Here is a 25,410-nt window from a genome sequence, read left to right on the forward strand (position 1 = left end):
AACTGCTCATGGTAACAAGTAATATACATTGTCATGAGTAATTATTAAGTGTGTGATTTTGTTCCTTTCTGAAGCTATTTTTTTAAATACCTGAAAAAGAGAATCTCTTGTTCAGAAAAACAAGCCTGGGTCCTAGGAGTAAGCTATCCTGGTCATATGGTGGCTGATCTCCTAGAAACTGGTCTTCAGATAAACTTACCAAAAGTTGGTAATTGTTAATTCAAGCATCTTAAACTTATAACAGCCAGGTTTATATCCTGCAGATTACTTACATTTTTACCTGCCTTCTACGCATCCTCATTCTGGAATGTAAGTGTTACTTGTAGTATGTGGTTTGTCCATAGCTGGTCTTCTCCTCAAAGTGTGAAACAATTAAGAGTATAGAAGCTCATTCAATAGTTATTCATACTTAAGAGTAGAGTCATGAGATGTACTGGACAATAACTTTCAAAAAGCAGCTTTGGTTACTTGTGTAGCTTAATTATTAGCAAAAAACCACGTTTTTCAAATTGAGTTATTTGGTTTAATGGGGAAGTCCCTGTCAGATTTAAAGAGAGAGTACCCGTTCAGTTCTGCCTTCAAATTAATAGGTTCATAGAAACTCAATTCTAGAATTATCTTGCCTGTTAAGTTTCCCTTCCTTATTTTGATGAGACTTCATATGTTGGTGTTTATTTTCCCCTCTTCTGCTGATTGATGCTTGTAATTCTTTGTCTGTGAAAGAATGGGTGAGTTGAGTTTCCAAAGCCTGATTGTTCCTTCTCCCTGAAGACTGGTGTACACCCATCACCCCACCTCCAATCCCTCAGAGAGCAAGTGGGGCAAACAAATCTGCCACATATGGATCCCTCTATTTATGGAATGGAATGGAGTAGTCGGATATTCATTTTTCCTGTGACTTTAATAGAAGTGCCTATTGATAAAGTGACACTTTGAGGGTGATGGGAGCGCAGGATGTGTGTGCTCTGTTGTGCCAAGGGAGTATATTTGGGATGGGTGGCTGCTGAAGTGAACAAAGCCTTTTCTTCACTAGGAGAAATTGCTTTTAATTAGAGTTAGGTAACTCAAGGTAAAATCCTAGTAAAGACAAGCCAGTTTGTAGTGTTCAGCCATGCTAGCAGTCGTTTTAAGTTGATCCATTTTAACTCATGTATATGAAATTCAAGTACTAGGATGTGTTTTAAAAAAAAGAGCAGAAGAAAACAAATTGCAAACCTGGAGAAATAACTCCTGAGTGAAAAACTGGATAGCTGTATTGGGTTTCTAAAATGTTTACTAACAATAACATCACTCTTGGGGGAATTCTCCGCACAATATTTTAAAATTCTGCATATTTGTCAAAATAACATAATATAATCATGCCAGTTTTCAATTATTTTGGTAATTTATTTAAAAATACCTATTTCATAGAATATCAGGGTTGGAAGGGACCTCAGGAGGTCATCTAGTCCAACCCCCTGCTTAAAGCAGGACCAATCCACAAGTTTTTGCCCCAGATCCCTAAATGGCCCCCTCAAGGATTGAACTCACAACCGTGGGTTTAGCAGGCCAATGCTCAAACCACTGAGCTATCCCTCCCCCCCTATCAGCAAGTATGTCTGTGACAAGACAGCAAAAAAGAATCAGGAAATGTTTTTTGACAAATAGATTCCTTATTAGGCATATTAATACAGAACTTTGAGTAATAATTAATTTGTACTACAATACAGAAACATATTTCCCACACCCCTCAAAAGCAGTCCAAAAGTTTGGGGGGTCTGAGGGAGAGGAAATTTAAATTCTCTGACACCCCGCCACTCCCTCCCCAGTCAGTCGTCCCCCCCCCACTAGCTCTTTTGAACCCCAGTCTGTGACCTCCCAGCAGCCCCATGTGCCCCAAGCTGTCCATCCCTCTGTATCCCGTGCCACCTCGACTGGCCCCACGCATAGGGCACTGTGAGGTATGCAGCCTCTTCTGCTCCCTGTCCTCAGCTGGCTGCTCCTGCCCAGAAGTGGCTGCCCTCTGTTCTGGCACCACAGCAGCCCCTGGTGGTTGAAAGGTGTAACTGCAGCTCCTCTCCAGCAGAACGTATTTTCAGTAGAGAAAATTTTTTTTTTGTAGGGGACATAAATTCTCAGGGTTCTGGAACAGTTTGTTAAGTGGGGATGCTGAGAGCCATTGAACTAAATTGTTAAACCTATGTGTGATGGAAACCACTTCAAGCCAGAGCATGCAGTAGCATCCCCAGCACCCTTAGTTCCAGCACCTATGTGAATTCTGTGCGTGTGCAGTGGTGCAGAATTCCTCCAGGAGTAAAAGCTAAATAAAACAATGATTTTTAATGTGATGTTGAAGTTGTCTCTTGAATAGGCTATTTAGGGAGTTTTCTGCATTATTTGTTTACATGAGTTTATAGCTCATGTATTTTTCATTCCTTATTTTGTTTTGTCAGTAGCCCTTTTTGATTAAAAGCAGCAGAGAGTCCTGTGGCACTTATGCTCCAATACGTCTGTTAGTCTATAAGGTGCCCCAGACTCTCTGCCTCTTTTACAGATCCAGACTAACACAGCTACCCCTCTGATACTTGACACCTTTTTGATTACTCACACTTTGTAATACAGAAAAGGAGTATTAGTGGCACCTTTGAGACTAACCAATTTATTTGAGCATAAGCTTTCATGAGCTACAGCTCACTTAATTGTAATACAGCTTCTTCAGTCCAAGAATGTTTATTCAAGGAGATTATAGGACTATTAGCTGACTCTACAGTCAAAAGGCAGGCCCTGCTGTGGAAAACCAACATCTTCCAGATTCTTTTCAAATTTCACAGTGCTAGATGAATTGAGATTCCAGTGTGAAAAGTGGTACTTGTGACTCTGAAGTTGAGAGAGGTTATTCAGGCTGGTCTACACTGAAAACTTACATTGGCATAGCTACGTCTCTGAAGGGTGCAAAAAATACACACTCCTAAGAGATGTAGCTACATTGACCTAACCCCCGGGCAGATAGTGCTAGGTTGACAGAAGAATTTTCGTCAACCTAGCTACCGCCTCTTGGGGATTATCTACAGCGACAGGAGAACCCCTGCTGTCACTGTAGTGACTGTCTACATTGAAGTGCTACAGTGGCACAGCTGCAGCAGCATTTTAGGTGTAGACCTACCTACCCTTTTCTACTGTTGCCATATGGATGGCACCACTATGTGAAATCTGGTGCAAATTTAACTTTTGATGTCATCAATAACTGCTTGGACTGTTCAGTCATTTGGACAGCATCCCAAAAGCAGACAAACTACATAGGATTTCAGCAGAGCCGGAGTCGTATCTCAGCCATCAATTTACTGTTTTTATGAGAGGGAGGGGAAATAAGAGTGACGAACTGTGGTATTTCAGTAAATGTTACTTCTTGACTGTCTGAGAAACCGGCTCATTACCTCTGGTCTAGAGACCGCATGCAAGCATATCAACAAGATAATCATACTGTAGTTGCAAAGTTTGCTGCGTTCACACTGCAGTCCAGATGTCCTGTTTGTAGGAACATTTGGTGATAAGAACATTCTTGTCGTTTTTAAAAAAAAATTTATTTGCTCTGTAACTATGAAGTTGAAGGTTTTTGCATTTGTCTTCTAGTTTTTTTTAATGGTTTTGTTTTTGTAACAAATGTGTATGGGGAGGTATTGGCTTTCTGAAAATACTGTGATACAAGACATGATATTGCTACAAGCCTACAGTGAATACGAGAACTAAAAATGAATTAGACTTTTCAGCAAGGGAAAGGATTTTACATTATTTTTCTAGTAGCTTTCCATTGTAACAAACTACCCTAGGTGCTATAGCCCTAATTAAATGCAGATTGTAATAATCTTGGCTGTCAGGCTCTGGCATTCCAGGGACCCTTAATCAAAGGAGCAAGAGGTTCAATGGATCATTTCATTTAACCTTAGTATATAAAGCAAAATATCTAGTTAAATTTTTGCAAGGGAAGTTTTGTTTTTTCATAAAACTATTTCTTGGATAAATCTCTTAATCAAAAAATAGGCAATAGGAATTATATAACTATAAACAGTTTTTGAAATACTGTAGTCTAGGACTTTTTGAAAAATTCTGATGTCTTCAAAAAAGAGTTTTAAAAATGAAAGGAAATTACTTAATGCAATAAAAGTATATTTTAAAGATATCTAAAATACTAGATAGTCTTGCTTTCATTATGCTTACAAGGGCCCAGCATGGCCTTTGTCTCTGTCCCTCCTGTCTGCTCACCTTAGTGAAGGTGGTTATGCTGCTCATGGCAGTTTTAATTGCTTTATCTAAAATTACCACATAGATTCATAATAAAAATGTTTTGTTTTTTGAAATACAAAAAAGCACAAAAATAAGAACAGTAAAAACAATACATTGACATGATTTTTTTTATCCCTGATACCTTCACTGCAAGCTCAACTGGGAAAGGAATACCATGCACAGACCTTTAAATTGGTCAATATATGTAAGGGTCATGCTGCAACGCTCCCTTTAAAGCATATATGCCATACCTTAGCGAATTATGTCAAGTCTTAAACCAACTCAGTATCCGTTCCTGAAGCCTGAGTCGAAAAGTAACTTTTCTAGATGAAGATGACAACTCCTTTGTTCACAATTAAATTAAAGGTTCCACCGCAAAATTAAAATTCAGATTTGTCACATTCTTCTTATTTACTTAGTACCTTCTTTCTTCCCATCCCCATGTGACAGTTACGTAAATAATTTCACTAAGGAAGCTTCACTGGGCTCTTCTGCAACTAGAGCAGTAGTGTTTCTTGTGTATTCAGTTTTGACCTGGTCCTGTTCTTACCAGTGTTCCCCATATAAATTAACCTCACACATTAGGAATTGGAGGAAGGGCCCATTATATTTTTGAAAATTTAAAGGAGTCTTATCTATGGAGCTTTTCTAAAAGCTGTGTGTTTAAACTCATTTCAGCTTTTTAAATACAAGACTGCTAAAGGTCCCAGAAAGCATCACACTTGTACACATGTAGGCCCTGTACTGCTGTCACTTTAATGTTAATTTGAAGTAATTTAATTGAAGACAATGGAGCTACATCTGTAACACACTAGTGTAAAATCAGATTCAAGCCAATCTGTAAAAATCTGTGGTGTTTACTTTTGGTTCACCCCAGGTTCCCTTCACCCTTCAAAAAAACTGTCTGTTCTACTTTTTTTTAAACCGTGTGTGCTGCTCCAATAGCATTAGTTGGAATGTAAATGCTAATATGATCAAGGCTCTGCTGCAAATGTGGTTAAAAATATGGTACAAAAAATCATTCCCCAAAAACTTTTATCTGGAACTTCTATTTCTCATAGTGGAGCATCTGGACATTACTAATGGTCATGATCAGCTCATCTGGTTAGGATCAGATCTGCTCATTTCACCACAGTGGAGACTGCTCAGGTTTTTCTCCTCACCCTGCCAGCTCACCTTCAGACTTGCATTGCAGCAACATACTCTGACCCCAGAAGATGATTTCCAAAGAGGAAACTATATGAACTAGTAGAAAACTTTAATAAAACTATTACAGGTCTTAGGATTAATATTAGTTTTATCGTAAAGATTTGAAGAAGGTATTTTTTGTATTGCTATGGTCAGTGTCAGGATAATGAGCCTTTGCTTGGAAATGGGTGTGTTAGGATGTGACTGTCTTATTTTTTGTTTTTCGGGGTTTGCATTGTGAGGAAGTGTAAGTTAAAATATTGTTAATGAGTGAGTTTAAAAAGGAGCAATGGCAATGTGTCATATTACTGAAAAAATCTCAACTTCTTGAATTGTATGCACACTGGGCAAATTTTTTATTACATGGTTAAACTAATACAAATAGCTTTGACCTTACAGGCTTAAGATAACATGACATCTTTGTCAATGTTTTGATTGCTTAGTTGGATGTTGGTAGTTGCTGAAGAACATAAACTATAATAGACTGTATATACAGGCAACTTTCAGTTGCAAGGAAGCATCCATCCACCCGGTTTTTGTGGAGTTAACTGGAGTTTTAACTAGATTTTTTACTATTACTGGTAATATTATGTTTGTTAGTGCAAACCCCTGTGGTGTGGAGATGCATTTTGTGAATTGTCTGTGTTGTATAGGGACATGTTGCCCCTAATTAAAAAATATTGAGGATTTTTTGCTTCCACTGACTGTGAAATTCTTTTAAATTCCTATCCTCAGGACTGAACATGTTAACCATTCTTGCTGATCTCTGCACAAGTCTGTTTCCTTAAAGAGTGACCTAGGTGGGTTATGTGACAATATTCTGCCTTTGCACCTGGATAGTTAAGGAGGTTAGGTCATTGTGTGTATTGTCAGGTGAGAGACTTTCACATCCTAGCCACTGCGTAGTCATCTGTGATTCCCCAGAACTCCCTTATTCAAGAGGAAATGGTTACAAGGTTATTCTGAGAACATGCCATGTGGAGTAAGCGTACTTTCTCTAAAAACACTATTTGGTATGCGCTATGTAGGAGTTACAAGCTTTTTCAGCTTGATCTGTTTCTTGAAGGTATTTTAAATGTATGTTTACCTTAAATCTCCACTCCTGTGGGTGGGAGTTTATTTTGGTGAATATAGTGACATTTGGTTATAAGAAAAGTGCTAATAGCTAGATGTCCAAGGGATTAGGTTGAGGTCATCTAACTAATTTGTTACACCTTTTATAATTAGTTAAATAAATTAGCATGATTGCTGTACATTGTTTGGATGCCTTGGGTGATATTCTTGTCCCATTGAATTCTATGGGAGTTTTACTATTGAGTTCAGTGGAACCAGGATTTCATCCCTTGTTTCTTGGATCTATAAATTATATTAGGTATATAAACAGATTAAAGAGAACTTGAATGTGTCAGAGTCAGGAGGATCTTATGGTTACAATAAAAAACAATAGGGCAGGATGACAGTAATGCACTTTCTACTGCTTCAGTGCTGGCCTCTAGCAAGCAAACAAAATCAAACAGATTGAGAATGGTGTTTGTTTTTATGACGTAGTACTGTTGCCCAGGAGTTTCTTGGCTGGTATCACAAAACTAATTTCACTCAATGGCTTTGATAAATTATGATGTAAGAGAATGTTGCATTACATTAGTGTGCCATCAAGTCCTCTGCATCTATCATCCTTTATAGTAGCTTTGCTTTTCAGACTGTCAGAAGCAAGTAAGCAGACCCTTTCAAGGTTATAACTGTTCATGCTTGAGTAATGCAATTCATAAGAGTCTAAACACAACAAATCAAAATCTGTGAAATGATGCATGGCTTCATGCTTCTGTAATTTTAAGAAAGTACCTATAGATTTCCATTCTTCCATTCCAGAGAGCCCTTGAAGGTATGTCAAGTATTTATAGTTATTGGAAGTCCAATTTGTACATGCCAGATTTAATGACTCACACCTTTTCCAAACAATGGAAGGCCTTCCTGGGTAGCTGAGAAAACATTCCTTCATCATTTCAATTACTGGTTCACATTTGTTTGTTGTGATGTGGCAAATACCAGTTGTCATGTTACTGTTAGACCTAATTATTCCCCAACAACACTAATTTCTTTCCACCTTCTCTGTCCTTTCTGCTCCATAAACAAGAAGTATATATGCTTCTGGCGCTTTCATTTTGGATTAAACCAAAAAGATGTAAAAAAACAACTCAGGATTAAATGACTTCATTTAAGAGGAATTTAGTAGTTTAATTATTCAGAAGTTTATTCAGATTGTGAGCTTCCACTGAGCTGCTTTGTAGGGTGTCTCAGTACAGTCATGCTTTTAAAATAAAAAACAAAACTTATTTTTGCAAGTAGAGGAAATATATGTATATGCTTATACTCAGATTACACTAGTACACTTCAAATAACAGAATAAAAGCCTAATATAAAATGAAATCTGAGACAGCACCAAAATTAAATTCATTTCAGGATTCGCTGAGACCTAGTGAAATAATGTATTTTGACATTGACATTCTCTGGTTTGTCATCAGCTCACCAAAGTCTGGGTACTTCTGTTTGTTAGAAATGTCAAAGATCTGTAATAATGGATGTCTAGCTAATTAATGTCAGTGGTATTGATGCCTTGTTTTTCCCAAACAATGCACCATTTCTTCTCATTTAATGATTTTCACTGTTGAACTGCTACATTAAAATCCGATCCATGCTGCATGAATTCCAGAATTTTACTATTTATTTACTTACTTTATTTTGAATTCAACATTTAAACAATAGAATATCTATCCCAGGATGTAGGCAGTCTCGGCAAATAAATGAAAATATTTGAAAATATAATCCAACAAAAATATTAGCAGCCTTCCTCTGCCCAAAAGAAGCTAGTCCGCAAAACCCTAGTCTCCCTGCACAAATACAAATCTCTGAAATATTCCAAGATTTCTGCAGCTTCCTTAAATGAAATGACCTTTCTCTATTCCTGTTTTAAAATAACAAACACCTCTGCATTGTTCTAATTGGACCACACAGGCTGCAGTATGCACACGAGATATGCACCATTAGTTTCTGCTGTAACAGAGATTTTTGGGGAGATCTGGAGATGGACATAGACAACAGGATTGGGGACCTGGCAACTGGAAGCTTTTGCTCTCCTATCCTCTCCACACCCACTTTAAAAAACAAAAATAAAACAAACCCCAAAACGTCAATGTCCTTCCCACTTCACAAAGATCCAGTTGTTCTCTTCAAGACCCATTACATTCATTCTTTCCTTTAGACGGAGGCTGAGCATATGATTTTGTAATTAAATGTTGCTAAAGAATGCTAGAAGAAATCTGCTTTTTTTATGGAAGAATACGTGGGCAGGAGTTTGTTGTGTTCAAAGGATCTTGCTTGTGATGTCTCAGTTCTGGAAATGCCATTTCGCTCTTGCTGTTTGAAAAAATGCTTTGCCATTCTTCAGTATTTTAATTTTCTCTTTGTGGGGCACTGTAAAGGAAATATGAGTTGTTTCTTTATTATAAACTGAAAGATAAGTGGTTACCGGATTATAGTTGCACTTGCAGTCATTCATCGTATTCTACCTTAAATAATTACAAGGAAAGCTTGTCAAGGGAATTGATTATGGACCCTGTCCTCTTTGCATAAACTTTCATCTTCCCAGCCACGTTACACTTCCTCTAAGTCTAATAATCTTTTTTAGCATTTGGAATGTCTGATTTTCATAGGCAGAGTTGTAATTTGAGGGGGAATTTTTAGCCTTACGTTACGTTTACGTTATTACTGAAAATCAAAGTAGATGTAAGCACTGACTGTTCTGATTGCTCATCCATAATTTCTCATTGAAACAATCCTCTCTCTCCCTATCCCCAACACATTCACACAGACAAAATGCTAATAATTCTAGCAGCATTTATTAGTAATTTCATTCTTTGAGGCAGTGAAGGTATTTGACACATATTAACAAAAGAAATTAGAATGCATTTTTATATCTATCTATACAGATAGATAGATATCTTGATTAAATGTCTTAATGTACTGCAGAAGGTCTAGTAATTAAACAAAAACCTTCTCCTTCTTTCCTTCCTTCCCAGACTGATATACTCTACCTGCTGTTGAGCACTTTACAGCTTGCTTAATCTAAAAATAGAAATATAGCAAAACCTATCTTAATATGCTTCCCCTCTAATTAGTGCACAGTTTCATCTTATGGTTCATGCATTTTCTTGGTTATTAACACCTTTTATGGGCTCATGATACTTGATGTGGAAGAAAAACAATATGGGTTTACAATTAACCTCTTGGCTGTTTTCAAATGTAGAGGGCTGAGTAATTCTGGCTTTCTGTTGATTCCAGTGGAATAATTTAGGACTAACAGTGAAATTATTATGTGAAGAATGGCCTGCCCAAGATTAAGGAAGTGATCATTTACTTTCATCCTTCACCTTCCTTGATAGTTCAGAGAATGAAAATGCTCAACCCTGTTTACTATTTTCCCAAATGACACTCTCCTTGAAGTATTAACAGTTTGATTTTTGAGTTTTGTTCAGGGAACTATCCAATCTGAGCCTGAAAAGTGAGTGTCTACTTGTTGTTGCTATGGATTCTTGAGACAAGCTATTGCCAAGGTAACTTCTTTCATTGCCCTATTCAAGATGAAGTGATGCAAGAAAAGAAAAAAATGACTGCTTCAAACAATACCAATATTTTACCTTTGACTTTTATTGGGTGGTGAGAATTTGTGTGAAGTATGTGACTTATAAATGAGAGGCAATTCATCATCATCACTCCCATAACTGCACTGGTCGTTGGGGCACCGTCACTGATGAGCAATCAACCAGTTGTCTCCACCCCTGATGATGGTGTGTCAGTGCGTGAGTCTCCACAAAGTCCATTCCTGTCTGCTCATTTATCTTCTCAATCCATCTCTTCTTCTGTCTACTTCTTCTCTTCCCCTTTACTGTCCCTTGGAGGATGATCTTGGATAGGCCAGATGATCTTGTTACATGGCTGTACCACTTCAGCTTGCGCTTCTTCACGGTCGTCAGGAGGTCTTCATGTGACCCAGCACATTGGGTGATGATGATGATGATTTAAGAGGGTGGTGTTGCAGAGGGGCTCCATCCTGGGGGCAGACCCCCAGGGGATTCGGGGTGACTGAACCAGAATGTCTCCTTAGTACTTGGGGGGTGCATGTCAAAGCAGGAAATGTGACTTCCCACCTTGCCAATATAATTCCTCCTTACTGGTATGAATGTGGTGCAAGAGTATGTTGCTTTTGGCTTCTCTAATGCTGATGTCAGATGTAGACACTGCTGGTCCTTGTGCACTGCGGGCCAGATTCAGTGCCATGGAGGTCAATGGGAATCTTTTCTTTCATTTATATAGGTGCTAGATCAGGATGTGGTAGCACAAGGATCAATATAATGGCTTCCCCTTGTCCATGTGCACAAGAGAGTGAGAGGCATGCATACATGGTTATTGAGGCCCAGATTTTTTTGGTGTTGGGCTCTAGAGAAGTTAATGTTTAAAGTGAACATGTGTTGTCTTACAAAATACTGATCACAAAATTTGGAGATTATTTGTAGAGTTTTCCTTGAGGTTTGTCTGTGTGTGTGCGCGCGCGTGCATGCTTCCAGGCAAACTGTTAAACCCAGTAAATGCTTTTAAGAGTTTTAGTGGTTGTCTTGAAACTGAAATTTTCATCTTGAAGGTTATCTGAAAAGTGAAGGTCAATCACAGATTAAAATGAATGGTTGAAATATCCTCTTGTTTATATATAAATGAAGTCTGTGTATACGTTTGTTTTCTACAGTTCTGTTTGTTGTAGCTTTATTTTTTTTCTCCAAGCTTTAAATTTCCCTGTGTTTGGGCAAATTGACCTAAACATCTAGTGTACATGCTCAGTTGTAGCAATAAAATTACACTAATGTAGGATCAGTAATTGCTTGAGGGGCTGTAATTAAAATTTCTGCTTACCTGGTGCAGGTGAAAATCTGGTGCAGGTGAATAGTAACTGAGGTCTTAATGGTGGTACTAGAACTGCCAAACTGCAGCAACTGCATCCCTGAGTAATCAGAGTTCAGACTGCTCTATTTATCTGCTGTATTTAATGGTTTAACATTATTAGAGGAGGATGGTCAATCATCCTTTTGGCTGCGTGGCTCGTATGATTTCAATGGTCATATAAATGAGGATTTTGATATTAGACCAAAAGGAAGTAATGTTATTTTGCTAACCAAGATTATATGAACTGATTATTCAGTTACCAATTTAAAAAGACTAGTATTGGCTATGTATTGAATACATTAATCTCCATGCATAGTCATTTTCTTCATATAACATTTTATTTACTAAGTGCCATTAAATGTAATCTGGGTGGTGCATAATCAATTAAAGTACAAAACATGGAACAGGTAATATTAAAAGTGACCTTTTTAAAAAAAAAAAGCATAATAAATGTTAGTAGTAAATTCCCGTTGGTTGTCATTGGTTTTTTGTGCATGATCTGGGAATTCCTAATATTTCAAATATTCTTTAAAACCATTTGTAAAGTCCTGGGTTGGAATTTCAGAAACCCTGAGTGGTTTGTTCAAAATATCAACTCACCACTGATAAAATCAGTAAGAGATTCTTTCTGTTCTCTCATATTTTGTTAGTGTTTGGGATTTCTTTTTCATTCTTTGTACGCATTTTGTTTATAAGATATAATCAAGCCAAGTCGTTTCCAAATTTTGCTTGAAAGGTTGGTTTTGAAAGGATGCTTTCCTCTCTCTAAATTAACCTCTTGAGGTTTGCACCAAAAATCACGCGTCTTTTGTTTGGCTGTGAAAGCTTTTTCTGCAGTTCAGCAAGTCAGCAGCTGCAGAGCACCAATGCTAATGTGATGCAATATCTCCATGTTTTTGCAGCACGCTTGTTCTAGTGCGGAGTAACTCTTCATGCTTCTCTGACTTTTTGGCTTTAGAGATTCCAAATATTATGGAGGTGAGTTGTCATAAAATGCCTATAAATAAAATAGGGTACCATGTAGCAGTTGCCCTTAGAAGAGATGCATATTTCGTGGTACTGTTGATAATTTCAAGAGTTGGTCTACTAGCTGACATACCTTGTTGTTTGATTTATGTTCACAGATTGCCTGATTGTCAGTAGCAGCTAATCTTCTCTGTTTTTACTTTTCATACATGGCCTGCACAGTTTAGATTATTTCTAATACACAGAAAATCAACTTGTGAGCTGGCAAAATGCTAGGTAGGTGCATGGGCTTGAACATAGATAATAATCAAATAGTTGCATTGAGAATCTGGCTGTTTATAAGTAGGAACTCTAGTCAAGAAGGGGCTACCTTCCATCAGTAAAAAAAATAGAACAACTCTGATTAATAAAGTACCATCATTTTATTCCAGTACTTGGCTAGAGTAATTATTAAACCACAGGTTACATGGCTGAATAAATCTGTGTTTTGGGCACTTGGAACAAGATGTAGTGCTGCACAGAAAGAAGAAAGACCCTTTCTAAATAATATCTACTTCTTTTTTCAAATGCTCTGTATAAAGTTCCCATAACCCTTCCTCCCCCCAAATACATACACATAACTAGGTAAAATTACTGCTCTATACTGTGATTAATATTTTGCTGACTATATTAGGTTATGAAAACATGTTTCGAGGCGTTCATCATCCTCACACTTCCGTGGAACCAGAACCCTCACTGCAGTACTGCTTTTGAGTCTTTCACTAATACTCATAAAATGATACTTAATCTGATACATTATTCCCTGTTTATAAATGGAAAACTCTGTTAAAGACATTGAATAATGAAGGAGTGATCTGAAAAGCGTAATATGGTATTGTTCAGCATTAAGGGTTGGTTTATTGGAGATTTGAATTCAGGAAATGACACTGTTATATAAGAATTGGAGCAACCAAAAGGAAAAGGGATTAATATACTCAGAGTTTGGGGGGACCGGGGATGGGCTGGGTTTGTTGGGTTTTTCAGTAAAGTAAAAAAATCTGCCCCCCAGCTATTTGGAATCAAATCTTTTAGTTCTGAGCATAACATGAATTCAGTATCCCTGCAAATAATGTTGATGGATTCTGCGTATAAATTGGCAGTCTTTAAATTTTGTAAGAGAAATTTTGTGCAGAGATGTATATAGCTCATTCAAAAGACGGGCATGTTTGGCTTCTGTCAGTCTCCTTTTAGTATACTTATTAGAATGCAAAAGTGATATTAGATCATTTGTATGGTGTCCCTCAGCTACATTGCTAATGGAGCTCAAAAGAAGCCTTAAAAGATTACATTTTTACATTCCTAAGTTTGTTACACTTTCACAAGTACATGTCTCAGTACTCTTCCTGTTTGATTTCTGTGCTTTCTTTAAGAGAAAAAGTTAAAAGCGTATAAAGATATACATGCATTTATATAAAGATTGAGAGATTCTGGGGTTTAAAGAAGTTAAAAATACTAGTGCCATTTACAAAGAGACTTGAGTTACCCTTTTGCTTACTGAGAAAGTGCGGACCTACTTGTTTACTTCGCTGCATGCAGCAACTTTCACAGTAGACAAAGCAGATACTGTAAAACCATTGCAAATTTGCTTCTCTTCTAAATTAAATCTCCAACATGTCAGACAAAAGCCCCCAAGAAAGACTGCTATCCTCCAAAGAAAAGTCTTTCAATAATCCTGTTGCATCTGGATATTAGAAAGCACTGATTTTGGTTGTCAGCGGAAGACCCATATATAGAAACAGTGTTTAAATTATGGGTGGAGAGATTAATACTTATCCAGATAAATTCCACCAGTTAATCACAATTTTTGTGTGTGAAAACATTAAGGATAACCTTAAAATTACATAAGTGTTCACAGCGCTCAGTGTTAATGTGGCAACATTTGGTCTTAAAGTACTATCAGTGCTACTAGTGTAAAACACTGTTTCTGTAAGTTCATCCACAAATCTGGATAAATAGGATGAACATCTTCAACTAAGTGGAAGGAAGCAGCACTAGTGGGCTGGTGCAAAATAAGTGGAAGAAATCTGCCTCCTCAGTTTCTACTTTATTCAGAGAGATGCAGGAGACACTTTTTAGTGACCACATTTAAATGTAAACAACTAGTTGCCTAAAAATAACAAAGAACATAAACTGAACAAACTCTTTTCCTTTAAATGGAAGGAGCGTTTAGTGAGCCAGAGTTACCTTGTTCAGAGAATAACATTTACAGGTACAATTACACATTTGGGTAGAAATTTTTTTGGCAGAACGATTTTCTGATGAAAAATGCCCTTTTCGCAAAAACAAAGTTTTCCGTGGGAAAATTTCAATTTTGTTGGGGAAAAAGCCTCGATTGTTTGTGTGGGAAGTTCAACATGATGGCTCCCTCGCTGCCTGTTTGGAAGGCTTATGTCAATTTTACTTTCTGCCTATAGAAAATGTCAAACCCTTACTGTTTAAAAAAAATTATAAATTTATAAAAAGAAACCAAACCAAAACTACAAAGGAAATATAAAGAATCTTAAAACCTTTTGTCAAATTCCACACCAAAAGGGGCATTTTTAGAGAAAACCAGGATTTATGTCCCATTTTTAAGTCCATGACAGAGCACAACCTTGGAATCACTTATTTTTGAATTGCTGTCAAGGCACCTACATAACAGGGAGGGTTCAAATGAAATTATTTTTCTGAGTGATTGGTATCGAAATGCTTCATTCAGAAAAATAGGTTTCTTACCTCTACGAAATGGTATCAGCTGGTATCAAGCGGAGTGCCCCAGGGGCCACTTTTGTTCAGCATCTTTATTAATGATCTGGATGATGGGATGAATTGCACCCTCAGCAAATTCGCAGATGACACTAAGCTGGTGGGAGAGGTAGATACGCTGGAGGGTAGGGATAGGGTCCAGAGTGATCTAGACAAATTGGAGGATTGGGCCAAATAATCTGATGAGGTTCAACAAGGACAAGTGCGGAGTCCTGCACTTAGGATGGAAGAATCCCATGCACTGCTACAGGCTGGTGACCAACTGGCTAAGTGGCAGTTCTGCAGAAAAGAACCTGGAGATTATAGTGGATGAGAAGCTGGATATGTGTCAGCAGTGTGCCCTTGTTGCCAAGAAGGCTATCGGCATATTGGGCTGTATTAGTAGGAACATTGCCAGCAGATCAAGGGAAGTGATTATTCCCCTCTATTCGGCATTGGTGAGGCCACACCTGGAGTATTGCCTTCAGTTTTGGTTCCCCCACTACAGAAGGGATGTGGACAAATTGGAGAGAGTTCCAGCAGAGGGCAACGAAAATGATTAGGGGGCTGGGGCACATGACTTAGGAGGAGAGCTGAGGGAACTGGGCTTATTTAGTCTTCAGAAGAGAAGAGTGAGGGGGGATTTGATAGCAACCTTCAATTACCTGAAGGGGGGTTCCAAAGAGGATGGAGCTAGTCTGAACTTAGTGGTGGCAAATGACAGAACAAGAAGCAATGGTCTCAAGTTGGAGTGGGGGAGGTCTAGGTTGGATATTAGGAAACACTATTTCACTAGGAGGGTGGTGAAGCACTGGAATGGGTTACCTAGGGAGGTGGTGGAACCTCCATCCTCAGAGGTTTTTAAGGCCTGGCTTGACAAAGCCCTGGCTGGGATGATTTAGTTGGTGTTAGTCCTACTTTTGAGCAGGGGATTGGACTAGATGACTTCCTGAGGTCTTTTCCAACCCTAATAGTCTATGATTCTATAAAAAGAAAAGGAGTACTTGTGGCACCTTAGAGACTAACCAATTTATTTGAGCATAAGCTTTCGTGAGCTACAGCTCACTTCATCGGATGAGCTGTAGCTCACGAAAGCTTATGCTCAAATAAATTGGTTAGTCTCTAAGGTGCCACAAGTACTCCTTTTCTTTTTGCGAATACAGACTAACACGGCTGTTACTCTGAAACCTGTCATTACGATTCTATGAAAGTTTTGCAGAGACAGCCTCTAACAGATTTGTTCTAGCTTCATTAAGCTAGACCTCATGCTCCTTTGTGGAAGGGCTTGTCTCCGCTACGGGAAGATTGATGCTGCTGCAATCGATACAGCAGGGATCGATGTAGTGGGTCTAGTGAAGACCCACTAAATCAGTGGCAGAGCACTCTCCGATCAACCCCAGTACTCCAGCTCTCCGAGAAGAGTAAGGGAAGTTTGACTGAAGAGTGTCGCCCATCAATGCAGTGCAGTGAAGACACGAGGGTAAGTCGACCTAAGCTACGTTGACTCCAGTTACGTTATTCACATAGCTGGAGTAAAGTAATTTAGATCGACTTACCCCATTAGTGAAGACAAGCCCGAAGGTTTCCCTGTGAGAACCAATGAGGATATTTCAGGCACACATTTACCATGACGCAGTTCACTTTAAGTTGTCTGGGGAAATGAAACATCAGGCACTAACAGAACATTAGTAGTTGGGAGGATTTTCTCTTTAACAAGTGTACGAAATGTTCAAGGACCATCATTAAGGCGTTATATTCCAGAGACATTGAAATGTAACAAGAAAAGGAGTACTAGTGGCATCTTAGAGACTAACCAAATTATTTGAGCATAAGCTTTCGTGAGCTACAGCTCACTTCATCGGATGCATTCAGTGGAAAATACAGTGAGGAGATTTATATACACACAGAACATGAAAAAATGGGTGTTGTTATACACACTGTAAGGAGAGTGATCACTTAAGATGAGCTATTACCAGCAGGAGAGCAGGGGTGGGGGAAGGAGAAAACCTTTTGTAGTGATAATCAAGGTGGGCCATTTCTAGCAGTTAACAGGAACGACTGAGGAACAGTGAGTGCATCGGATGAAGTGAGCTGTAGCTCACGAAAGCTTATGCTCAAATAAATTGGTTAGTCTTTAAGGTGCCACTAGTACTCCTTTTCTTTTTGCAAATACAGACTAACACGGCTGCTATTCTGAAACCTGAAATGTAACTGAATTGCAGTCATTATAAAATCATAAGAATCTGGGCAATTGAGGTTTTTTTATCACTATGATGAATTTACTTATTTTGATATTAATGAGCATCTCATATGGACACGTAGGAGTTTCTGTGAAGAAATCTGCTTTCCAGATTGGTTTATGAATCGTCCTTTTATTTGTAGTGGATCAATGAGGAACTTGTATTCAGAAAGGTTTTCCACTGCTTTTGCACCTTCCATAGTCATTTATACCTATACAAAGTGCATGTAAAATATTACCAAATTAAAATGGTAGCGTTTGATGCCCACTTTGCACTCACTTAACCATATCCTTCTTTGTTTAGCTTCCTCCCATTGTCTCCAAGTGCTTTTGTAAGTCTGCTGAGTCACTCATTCCTGGAGGAAGCTGAGACCACTTTAAAGAGCCTTTCCCTTGAGACACTCTCTGGGTATGTCTACACAGCAATGTAAGCCTACGATTAGTGGGAGTTGAGTTAGCTGACCTGTGTCACAGAACCAGGGCTGGCCCTGGGGGGATGCAGGGCCTGGGACAACCTCCACCCTGGGCCCCGCCCCCCCTCCACCCCTTCCCCCCAGTCTTCTGCCCCTGCTCCAATCCCGCCCCGCCTCTTCCCACCCCTGCTCTGCCCCCTCCCCACCCCCATTCCACCCCTTCTCCCAAGCCCCCGCACTGCCTCTTTCCAGCTTCCATCCCTCCCGCGAGCGATGGTGGGCGTCAGTAGAGCGGGACAGGCTGGGGCCGTGTCGATTGCTGCCGCCAGCGCCAGGCCCCCTGCTAGCCCCCCAGGCTGCCCAGGACCCCACATCCCAAAGCATGGGGCCCCCCAAAGCAAGGGTCCCGGGGCAGTTGCCCCGGTCCATCCTATGGACAGCACAGCTCTGCACAGAACCATGGGCTTGAGTGTCTACGCTGCATTTTAACTCTAGATTAAGGATTTTCTGACTCGTGCTCAAACCTAGGGCTGTGACATTCACTCTGCAATGCACAGACCCTAATCAAAGTAACCCTATCCCAGAATGTTAGCAGCCCCTGCCCCAGTGTTGACATTCTAGCCCTGTGAATGTGTTGCACTGCAGGGCAAAAACTGCTGCCCACCGTGTTCCCTAACTATGATGGTGCTATTGATGGCAATCAGGTTCCCCTAAGGAGCACAAGTTAATAAATGCATAATTAGCTCCTTTGGGAGCTGTCTCAGTAGAATGACTGCAGTTTGAGAAGGTTTTGTACTGAATTATCATCTAATCTGAGAATTGGGCTCTCCACCTCTAGGCTGAGTCACACTAGCAGGAAAATGCCCATGTGCACCTGTTCTGACGATAATTAAGACATCAGTCTCCAGGGCTGTTAACCTATTAAAATGAAACTTTACAATTCTTAATTTTTAACATGGGATGTTCAATAAAAGGGTTTTTGTTGTTTTGGTTTTTATTTATTTTTGTCTGTTTTGAAGTTTGACATAGAATGTCAGTTTCAGAGGGAAAAAACACACATCCAGCCTGGTTGCTGCCAGCTATGGAGTTGTGAAATGTATCCTCAGGGCTTGGAGTGCAGTGGGCTCCACCACCGCATGAGGACTCCTTATCCCTGTCCCTGCTGCACCCCAGGAAGCAGTGATAAGGGATACCCGTGAGGCTGTGGGGAAGTTTTGGGGCTGGCTTCCACTCATCACCCTCACAGTGCGTGCTGCGTGGGTGCCTCTGCACACACAGCCCCAGGGAGGGCAGCCAGAGCTGGGGTGCAATGGATTGAGAGCGGAGTGGGGCAAAGTGATTGCCCTGCAGGGATGGAGAGCAGCAGAGTGCCTGGCTCAGCATGGTTGGGAGAAGGATTGTGCCCAAGATCCTGGCAGCCAGGAGTCACCTCCAGCCTGTCAGCTTTGCTCCCTTCTCCGGGCAGCCTTTGCACAGCACCAAGGAGGATCTGGAGCTGCCACCACAGAAGGTTGTGGGGAAGTTTTGGGGCTGGCTCCCACATGCTGCCCAGGCGCTCCTGCATATGTAGCCCCAAGGAGGGTTGGAGTGGGGTCAGAGAGCTATGTGGGGATGAAGCAGCTTCCCTGCAGGGCGGGGAAGCACTCAGGGTGTTGGGATCATCCCTCCCCTGGTCATGCTGAGCTGGGAACTTTTCTGTTCCCCTTCACTGCAGGGCCGCTGCTTAGTCCCCATGCTGCTCTCCCGCCCCCGCCATTCCCTGTGCTGTGTGCGCATGATTGGCCAGGCAATGTGCATCAAAATCTAGCTGTGCTCTTGTGACCAGGAAGCAGCTCCCTTTGCAAAAAGCTTCTTCTGATCGGTCCCCATTGAACACCCTGCAGGCTTTCTGATAGTATGCTTGCAGACTGGTGTTCAGCAGACAATAGGTTACACTGATCTGAGCTGCTGTGTGTCCATTTGCACCACATATTATGGGCAGTGCTCCCTTTAATTTTTTATGTCCATGTGTGGAATAAATTTTGTTATGTGCATAGGGTTGCCAACTTTCTACTCTCACAAAACTGAACACCATTGTCCCACCCCTGCTCTGCCCCTTCTCTGAGGTTCCACCCCATGCTCACTCCATCTCCCCCCTGTCACTCGCTCTCCGCACCCTCACCCATTCATTATGGGGGGGACAGAAATGAGGAGTTCAGGGTGCGGGAGGGGCCAGCGGGCTGAGGCAGTGGGTTGGGATGCGGGGAGAGGTGAGGGCTCCTGCTGGGGGTGAGGGCTCTGGGGTGGGGCCAGGAATGAGGGGTTTCAGGTGCAGGATGGGGGCTCTGGGCGGGGGGGGGTGGAGCCGAGGGGTTCCGGAGTATGGAAGGGGGCTCTGGGCTGAGGCAGGAGGCTGGGTTTTGGGAGGAGGTACAGGCTTTGGGCTGGGGTTGCAGGTTCTGGGATGGGACCCTGAACCCCTCATTTCTGGCATGGGAGGAGGCTCTTGGCTGGGGCGGGAGTTTGCAGGGTGGGGTGAAGGCTCTGGCTGGGAGTGCGAGCTCTGGGGTGGGGCTGAAGTTTGGGGTGGAGGAGGGTGCTCTGAGCTGGGATTGAGGAGTTCAGAGGGTGAGAGGGGGATCAGGGCTGGGCCAGGGTGTTGGGGGTGTGAGAGGGGTTCAGGGATGCAGACTCCAGGCAGCACTTAACCTCAAGCAGTTCCTGAAAGTAGCAGACTATCTCCCCTCTGGCTCCTACACGGAAGCGCAGCCAGGCAGCTCTGCGCGCTGCCCCATCCACAGATACTGCCCCTGCAGCTCCCATTGGCTGCGGTTTCCAGCCAATGGGAGCTGTAGAGCCGGTGCTTGGGGTGGGGGGAGCGATCAGGGCCCCCTGGCTGCCCCTACGCATAGGAGCTGGGCGGGGGGACATGCTGCTGCTTCCAGGAGCCGTGCGGAGTCACATCAGAGAAAGAGCCTGCCTTAGCCCCACTGTGCCGCCAATCAGGGTGCAGGAGGGGGCAGAGGGTTGGGGTGCGGGATGAGGGCTCTGGCTGGGAATGTGGACTTCTGGGGTGGGTCTGGGAACGAGGGGTTTGGGGGAAAGGTGCCTCTCCGCAGCTGCTCCGGCTGGGCCGGGGGAGGGGCACTTCTGCATGGCCACAGTAGCTGGGACCTTCCCCCTTGTGCTGCTGGCTTTGTACAGTGGAACCCCAATTAGCCAATCTAATTGGGACGGGGGCCAGATTGGATAACCAAAAATCCAAATAAATCAGAGAATAGGCAGCTGGGGCTTGGGCTGTCAGCCCTGCCGCTCATTCTCTGAGTTATCTGGATTTTTGGTTATCCGGTCTGGCCCCAGATCCAATTAGATCAGATAATCAGGGTCCAACCACCAGCTGCCTGGAGCTTACAGCAGGAGCTCTGGGCGGCAGGTGGTTTGGTTAACAGGGAAAGCCAGATAATGGAGGCTCAGTTCAATGAGGTTCTGCTGTAGTAGCGGTAGTCAATAGGGAGACCGAGGTCCAAATCATTGGGGTTTTTTTTATTATTATTTTCCGTGTAGTCTGGACCATGACTATACCTTGCCCAAGAAATTTGGACCTTGACAAAAAAAAATAGACTACCCGTGTTCTACTGTATATCACTCTGAATATATTACTCTACTTTGAAGATACATTAACTTGCCTCATTCATCTGAAATTCTTTGCACAGCCTCCTTTTATGACTGGTATTTGAAGAACTATCTTATTGCTTGAGAGCATTAAATACAAACTTTTAAAAAAGTAATAATTTCCTAAAAGTGTAATCAGAACTGGATTTCATTGTTAATCTAGTTGCCATCAAAGAGCTGTCAACTGCAAATCCCATTGCCAGGACATCTGGCACCCTTTTTTGGCAGTCTAAGCAGATACCAAAGATCAAACAAGCATTTATGATATGCAGAACCCTCTTTCCCTGAGTCCCTCCAGGCCAGTGGTGAGAAATATAGGGGCACTATGATGGAAACTTTCACTGTTACTGCCTGTGCTCTACCTGTTTTACGAATGTAGGACTTTAATTTAGTGTCGTCATTCTAGCACTTAAAAAATTCACTGAAAAAGTACATTAAAAGAAGAGGTCTGATATTTTAAAGGATCTGTTATTGTGCTAGGTGCTGAAGAAGCTATATGTGAATATATTTGCATCTAGTGTACAGTATTAAATTCCTTCAGAAGCCTCTGTAGTACACTGCAGTTCTTCCTTAAGCATAAATCTTTCTCGTGCCACTTTTAATATGTGCTTATTGATATCATCTTTCCTTACTACACTTCCATAAGTTATAGGAAAACACATCTTTATGAACTCTGGGAAAATGTTTCTATGTACTTTAAATTATTTTTATACTTCAAAAACAAACATATATTGTAAGTCACAGCAAATATACGTATTCCACACACAGTATACAAACAAAGATGTAAGTGATCTTCAGTTAAGAGAATTTTAGTTAACTAGAATTATATCTCCGAGGGACATGAAAATAAAATCAGCCTCCTTCCTTCTGCAAGGCTGGCTGTGATATTGGTTGCCATTCCTAAAACATAGCAGGCATTCTGTCTGATATGTTCAAAGGAGTACCAAGAGGAACAAAGCCTATTTAAAGCAAGTCAGTCTGCAAAGTAGCTACCATCTTATATGACATAAGCAACAGCTCCCCTGATTATCCAAACTGCCAGTATCACAGTTCCTGAGTTAACTGCACCTCTGACACCCCCCACCACATGGTCTCCTGAAGAACACCCCAGTTATGTCATGGCATTGCGTCTTATTTATTTATTTATTGTATTTTTCAGAGGTACAGAGTATTCATATAGGTGTTTCTAGTTTTATACATGGACTCATAGACTTTAAGGCCAGAAGGGACCATCATGATCATGTAGTCTGACCCACACTCCTGTAATAGACCCATAACCTCTGTCTGAGTTACTGTCCTCAGATAAGTTCATCTAGGTAACCATTATATTCCATTATTAGACTGGAATCCTTTCCACTGAAATTTTGGAGTGGTGGTAGAAAGTTGAGAGTAGAAAAAGACAGAGTTAATATATTTTGAGTATATAAGTAAGATTACTTTACCTACTGTCCACATTCCCCTCATGGAAAAGTGCTTCTCACCAAGACTTTGAGTCCTCTACCTTCCCCACTCTTACAAGCTTGTCCTAAGATGTATTGTGTTTTTTGTTGTTGAAGAGAATTGAATATATTCTTGCATTCTGATTGTTCTCTCTCTCTGCCCAGTAACTGTAGAATAAGAAGTGTCCCTGCAACAGATTCTCTTGACAGTCAATCAGGGCTATTTAAAGTCATACATGCTGAGTGAAACAAAATAGAGTACTTTGAAAAGTGGCTGAGTAAAAGTGGCACATAGGTTCAGTTTTGTGCCTCTTGTCTCTTACTTCACATCAAATTTGCTTAGGTTAAGAAGTAGTATTTTTTCATCTTCTCACAGTCTTGTAAGATCAGCTTGGGATCTGAGAATCAAGCTGTATTTGGTTTGGCTTTTATCACCAATAATAAAGATTCTGCAAGTACTACTTAGGTCATGAGCAGAATAGAATCCAGCTTGCTTTAGATCTACCTGTATGGATTTTTTTTTGCAGTTAATGGAATAAAAAAGGTCAAAAACTTATCAGTGAAGAAGACACATGTGACTCAAATACCGTACATTCAAGGAACAGATTGGTTCAGTAAGAAGGCTCCATATTCATACATTTATTCTTTTGATCATAAATGAACTTTCATATCTGATTATACAATATATCATAAATAATGTTATTAGATTTGAAAAAAAATGGGCATTCCTTTGCAAAATTCCAAGTAATCCATATTGTTGGCATGAATTCAGCTAGCACACAAAGTGAGTGTGTATATCGTAGTACGCATCCATGTGCGCGCCCTCCCTACACATGCACCCCTCTCCCCCTACACATACACCCCTCCCATCTCCACATAAACACAATAGATTGGCAACTAACTTGTTAACCCTTCTGGTTCTTTATAAAAGTTTATTTTGTTTTATCTTGATTCTTGGCAAGTTAATAGAAACCCTGACAGATTTGTGGCATAGTCTTCTAAAATGAAATTCAGGTTTTAATGTTGCCAGCATAGCAGGTCAAAAAGATCTGATTATCTATTTATTTTTTATTTTATTTTATTTTATGGCAAATCCTTAGCTTGAATTTGTTCCTTTCAACCCCCAAATGGATTCAGTCCACTCAGAACTAAAACTGATCCTTGCATTAATCAGATTAAACTTAAACAGTCAAACATTTTAATCTACAGTTTTTAAAAATCAATATCTAGTTTACAAATGCAGTGATAATCGTTTTGTAAAAATCTTTTACAATCTTTTTCTGCAACTCTTGTGGTATTCTGATTCAAAAATCAAAAATGATGAATCTCTCAAAGGAATTATAATGATTGTTTTGTGTTTTCAACTATATTGATTTCATAGTGGTTTTCATTATTTCATATATTTGCATAAAAGTGTTGTGTTTGCCCTGCCCACTTCCCACTTGTCTCCCAAAATGTGACTGACTGGTCGAGTCAGTTGAATATTCTATATATCATATCATATCATATTCCAGTGGTAAAGGTTTTGGAGGGCAAGAGCAAGTATAATGATAAAAGTACATGTTCTTTCCTTAAAATACTTCATTTCAGAAGTTTATTAATAATAAAAGGAATGTGTAGTTTTTTGGTCAACTGCCCACAATGTGAGCTAAATTGTCAACAGGCTTTTTGTACCTCCTACACATCAAGCTGCTCCCTGTAGAGGATTGTGTTTTGAAACCAAAAATTTGATATTGCATTATTCCTTGTTTGTGGTGAAAATAAGAGAAATTATGGGTTTCAGAAACATGTTAATAATCTAGAATGGTCTAAACTAGACTGGTGTTCCATTATGCCTGGTTATTGGTGACAATACAACAACGATTGGGTCTAAAACCAATCCGTTTTCCACAGTTTTGTGCTAGACTGTAAACTAACTGTTGGGGTGAATAGAACTTTTGAAAAGATTCCCTGGCTAGTTTTGTAGATAGGGATGATAAGCTAATATAAATATGTGGGTGCTACAGATTTATATTCAGGGCCTGAAAAACTCACTTGGCTGACCTCCCAAGGTGAATTAAGAATTTTGAGCATACAGGTGATCTTAATTGAGCCAAAAAGGAAGCAGAGCAGCAGGAACGGAGCAGGTATAGTAAGAGAGAGGTGGCTGCTACTCAAAGAGAAGGAAGTGGGAGAACACTAGAGCATCTCAGTGTTGCTACTGTATTCCCAGGATGTAAGAGAAAGCAAAATGTAAGCTATGAGTGGCCCAGCACTACTATAGTTTCTCCGGAGGAAAGGAGAGAGGAGTATAGGAACCTAGAAGCTGCTTGTCTACACTTACTGGGGGATCGATGCATCGGCTGTTGATTTAGCGGGTCAAGTGAAGCATACCAGGCCACTAGAGATCTCCACCTGACAGCACCATTCTTGCCGGCCAAGGAGGAACCTTCAGCACCGAAGGAGCGCCGTCCTCCGGTGCACTCTAAGGGAAAATCGGCTATGATTTCGAGGCACTCCC

General features: G+C 40.6%; 1 protein-coding gene across 2 annotated transcripts in view; it reads left to right on the forward strand.

The window, feature by feature from the left end:
- The window catches only part of PEAK1 (pseudopodium enriched atypical kinase 1), a 218,660-nt gene that overhangs the window by 29,503 nt on the left and 163,747 nt on the right, over nt 1-25,410 (forward strand). The window contains exon 1 of one of the 2 annotated variants that reach the window (XM_077828481.1): nt 12,344-12,417. The exons of the other annotated variant lie outside the window; for it this stretch is intronic. The gene's annotated coding sequence lies outside the window, so the exon portion shown is untranslated. Of the gene's footprint in view, nt 1-12,343; nt 12,418-25,410 lie in introns of those variants that run through there. 2 annotated transcript variants of the gene reach the window in all.

The sequence above is a fragment of the Eretmochelys imbricata genome, chromosome 10, assembly GCF_965152235.1.
Source record: "Eretmochelys imbricata isolate rEreImb1 chromosome 10, rEreImb1.hap1, whole genome shotgun sequence".
Taxonomy (NCBI): domain Eukaryota; kingdom Metazoa; phylum Chordata; order Testudines; family Cheloniidae; genus Eretmochelys; species Eretmochelys imbricata.